The following is a 4564-nucleotide window of genomic DNA, read 5'->3' as shown; positions in this document are numbered from 1 at the left end:
GCAGCGGGGCTGAGTGTGGGGAAGGGCAGGTCAGTCAGGGCGGCATGGCTGAGCGTGGGGAAGGGCAGGTCGGTCGGGACAGCGTGGCTGAGCATGGGTCGCTGCTGGCTGCGTGTGGAGGGTTCTCGAGCCGTCCCGGTTGACCCCATGGGATGTCATTCCCTCAAACTAGTCCCTTCTCCTCTTCCGCCGTGCAGTCTGATTTGTTTATGTGCCTGTGCAATGTTTCTGACACTGGACTTGTGTTCCAGCGCTGCCGAGTGATCTCGTCTTTGCCTAAGCTTATTTGTGCTTCTGGGCTTGGACAAGGGGCCCTTCGGGGAGAGGAACCGCCTGTGAAAGGCGAGGCCTGCGTCTGAGTCCGGAGTCCGTGCTTCTGCACCCTGCTCTCCACAGGCATCTCGGAAGCGCTGCACAGTACAGCACAAAGGAGCTTCCGATCCGTGCTCAGGTGGATGAGCCTGCAGAGGCTGGTCTGAAGTTCAGCTCCTCACCTGGGGCTCTGTACACCCGTTCGGGCTGTAACTGCTCTGCTTCGGACATCCTAAAGAGGAAATGAGCGTTCCACCCCAAAAGGCACTAAAACTGTAGGCTCAGGTAATAATAGCCAACGCATAGTAAAAATTCTCTTGCTGTCCAGATGGAAGTTGCCTTTCAGGTACTGAAATCTGAATTCTCCTTTTTCGCTGAACCCTGTGGTAATTGTGGCTTAGTTTGTACGAGCCTGTACTAGAGTTTAGGGCTCTTCTACGGACACATACCTGGCTGCCCAAACAGACCCCTGCGTGACTGACTGTGCTTTAGAAAATCAGTCGCTGGTATTGTCCAGGTTGCTGTGCGGAAGGTTTTTCTAATTGATAACTGTTAGAAAGAAGCAAAATAAGTGAAAATGTAGAAGTAGATGCATCTTGCACAGAATCAGTCTCTTACTGATACTCAGACATCATAAAATCTGATGGACTTTCATGTTTTCCTTTAAATAGCTCTCGGTTTGGAAAACAGCAGCTTATCATGATGGCAGAAAGGATGAGATAGTCAAAGCCTGATAATTCATAGGCAGAGTAAGAAAATACATCTTTTTAGGGGGAAAAATGTACCTAATTTTAGTAATACGTGGATGAGCTTTGCGTTTGCCTGCAAAGGTGGTGGAGCACCAACGCCGTATCAAGTCGTGGAGGCGCAGCACGTGCGTGAAGGCACACGCCGGGTGGGTATGACGGTGCCGCACAGAGCAGTTAGTTTAGAGGTGGGAGAGGAGCAGGGCTTTGCGCTGCTGCTGACCGCTCGGTCTCGTGAAATCGGTCTTTCTTCCGGCGTCTCTTCCCCCTTGACAATGCAAAACCTGTTTCCAGTTTGCACGTGGAGGCGCACGCGTTGTGCAGGGTCTCGGCGCGTGCGAAGGAGCAGAACTCCCTCTGGAAAACTGGGAAATGACGGAACAGTAAAAGTCCTGATCAAACCACCTGACGTGGGGAGGCAAAGGGCGCTGCGGCTGTGGTTCCCAAAGCTCCTTTGCTGGGCCCTAGCGTGAGCAGCCAGCGCCGCGGTCCCGGGGCGGTGTGCGGGAGCCCTTCTCTGTCCTGCTCTGTTTGCGTCACTGCCCCCGGTGCTGCGTCGGAGCTCCTGCTCTTGCACAGAGCAACGCAGAATCGCAGCCCGTGCCCACCGGGTTGGCTGACGGGCGAGCGGTGCTGCCGCGTTGTTACGCGGGGGAGTGAAAATCCGTCTGCTGGGTGGGTTTGTGTGCTTGGGGTAAAAGGGATAAGAAGTAATTCCAAATGAGCCATGTGGTTCCTTTTGTGATCGTTTTTTCTCTTTCTGCAGCTCTACTGAGAAGTCATTTCCGTGGAGATCATCAGGTATTGCCTCTTTCGTGTACGTTCTGCTCTAGGGCCCAGACCCTGTACCTCCTTGGTATTCGGTGCTTGGTTTGGAACGAGCCGATGGCCAGCAGCAGCGCTACGCAGCCTCCGCGAGGTCCTTTCCTCACACGTACCCTGGCTGTCCCTCCTCACGCCTGAGGATGCCTGCGTCCCGCTGGTACTGTAAAAGGCCGGTTTGGCACTTGCGGGTCCGTTTCTTGCACCTTTTTGTGCCTCTGAATGTCTGGGAGGAGTGACATAAGAGCCTTGGGTGTTGGGTCTCCTTTGCGGCCAGCTCAGAGACTCTGAGTCTGCCCCTCGGCAGGCGAAGGTGACGGAAAGGTCCTGTGCACTTTGAGCTGGAGAACGGGTGTTCTTTTCCCAGGTGTCCTTACTTAACTGAGCAAGTCTGATAAGCCAGAGGGGTTTCCGAGTGCTTTTCCCAGTTTTGTGTGTCAGGCCAGACTGAATGTTCTTTCCGAAACAGGAACATTTGGGCTGTAGCACTCCTACCCTTGGGTATGGTAGGTGGGACGGGTGGGACTGTGCAGTGAAGGCAGCGCTCAGGTGGCTGCTGAAGTATTCCAGCCCGTCGCCCAGGGATCAAAGCCTTTACCTCGTTTGGGTTCTGCATCAGTTAGAATGTTTAGGCTGAGGAGCCACTCTCCCAAGAGCTGTCGTCTCCCCGGAGTGAAGAAGCGCGTGTGCAGAGGTCAGCGTGTCTGCACGCCAGCAGGACCGGAAGTGGGACCCCCATGCCCTGCAAATCACCTTTTGCACTGGGTGGTTTCCCTGATCAGCTCCTGACGCCGTGTCCTGCCAGGCAGTGCCGGGTTTGGGTAGCTTGCTAAAGCTCTGCTGCCCAGGTTGAGCGCAGCGTCGAGGGCGCGAGGGCTGCCCCGTTCTGCTGCCCAGGGAAGAGCAGGCACCCGCTGGGCCTCCCAAGCGTGTTTACGGCTGTGGTAGTTGTGACTCTTTTGGGTAAATGAGTCTCTCAAAGGATCTGCTTTCCCCTGCCCTTCCCGTTTTGTGTGTTGTGCTGAGCGGTGGAACTCTGCGTAGCCCTACGTACCCGCTCTCCGTTGCCACTGGGGCGCTGCCTCGGCAGCCCCTTCCCTTTCCTCCAACCGGACGTTCTCAACCTCCCGCTTTCCAGTTGTGCCACCCACAGCGGTGCTTTCCAGCTGTCTTTAGCGATGCTTTTAAACACAGCTCAAATTTGGTTCTTTCAAGTAGTTGAGAAATCAGTTTTACTCATCCTTCCGAAGCGGGGACCGTTTTGAAGTGTTTTCATCACGTCCTTTCCCCTGGTGCTGTAACTTTCCAGAGACAGTCCACAACAGGTAGAACCTCGCTGAACTCCAGCTTCCTGTTCCTGCTTTTTGCTTCTTTGCTTTCTGTGGGTTCCGCTCTCCCGTTTGTGTCTTAGCCTTCAATTCTCTCCCGTTTGTGTGTTTCTTGTCTCCAGAAGTCTCCTAACACAGGGAAGAATGCCGTTTTGTTTCAGCGCGTGGTGCCTTCGCGCGAGCCCGGCTGCGCTGCTCGCATCTCCGTGCGGCTGGGTCAGCCTTGTCTGCAGTGGCCGCTCGGGAGCGGGCATGCTTCAGAGAAGGATCTTGTGGGCTTACAGCTTTCAGATGGACATTTAACGCTGACGCTGGGGGTGTTCAGGGTTGGTTGGGCTTTACGTCCAGGTGCGCTCTTGATCTTCGTTTTACAGAAGTGTCGCTGGATGGTGCTCGACCGACTGTCCGAATAACAGGGAGGTTACAGAGGAATGAAAACGGCTCCTTAAGTCACCGTCTCTCCCTGACTGCACAGCAGAGTGTGTATCCAGAGGCAGCAGCAGTGACCGCAGCTGAAATTCCCATACGTGTCAGTGGATTACACAGGACTTGTCACAGAAACACGAGATGTTGACATCCCGCAGATGCATATAGGCAGAGGACTGGACCAGCAGCGTCACAGCAGGCTGTTGTTCTGCGCAGGGCACCCTCCCCCGAGTCGTGGAGCAGAGGAAGATAGGACGACAGCAGCTCATCTTGCGGTGCATTCTCTCCTCGTGAGAGCCCCAACAGTCTGTGGTTCTCAGCTTCGTGGAGGCATTGGCTGGGTGGCCAGCGTGCGAGGGAGGCAGCGGTTTGGGGCAGACCTCTGTCCCCGCAGAACCCCTGCGCCTGCGCAACTGCGCTTTATTCTCCCGGCGCGATTCTCCCCAGATCAGTTCTTTGGCCGCTCGACAAGGATTCAGTGCCGTGCAGTGTCCAGCGAAGGGCCGTGTCTGTTTCAACAGCAGGGCTGGAAGATCAGGATGTTGACGTGGGGTGTAACGGTGGAGTAATTGAAATGTGCCCGTCCCCATAAGTCCGTTACTCTAACGAACGTGGCGCCCCCGCTGAAGCCTGGCGGTCAGTCGGCGAGGTTGTGTAGCGGGAGCTGTGGCAGTGGGTTATCTCCACGTCGTTCCTAGGGATGCTGCTGCTGCTGAAAGTTATGGAAGTGCCACAACGCTTCCTGGAAAATCTTTATGTGCAGCCGTAACGCCCCTGTTACCGTGAATTAATTTGCGGCAGACTTGGCTGGTGGGTTGGCCTCGGCTGTACTGCGGATCCGTAACTGCTGCCGTCCCGCCCCCGAGGTGTGCTGGCTTTTTAACCTGCCGTAGAGTCTGGCGCGCGCACAGCGTCCCCACGCGCTCCACC

The 4564-nt window shown here is 55.6% G+C and overlaps 1 protein-coding gene across 1 annotated transcript in view; it reads left to right on the top strand.

Moving 5' to 3' along the window:
* Positions 1 to 1831: 1831 nt before the first annotated feature.
* Positions 1832 to 4564, top strand: part of PKP4 (plakophilin 4) — a 23015-nt gene continuing 20282 nt past the window's right edge. Inside the window, exon 1 of the mRNA XM_010151835.1 lies at positions 1832 to 1859. The gene's annotated coding sequence lies outside the window, so the exon portion shown is untranslated. The remainder of the gene's footprint in view (positions 1860 to 4564) is intronic.

Source organism: Eurypyga helias, unplaced genomic scaffold, assembly GCF_000690775.1.
Source record: "Eurypyga helias isolate BGI_N326 unplaced genomic scaffold, ASM69077v1 scaffold15735, whole genome shotgun sequence".
NCBI classification, from domain to species: Eukaryota; Metazoa; Chordata; class Aves; order Eurypygiformes; family Eurypygidae; genus Eurypyga; species Eurypyga helias.
This window is presented reverse-complemented; position numbering and strand designations above follow the sequence as displayed.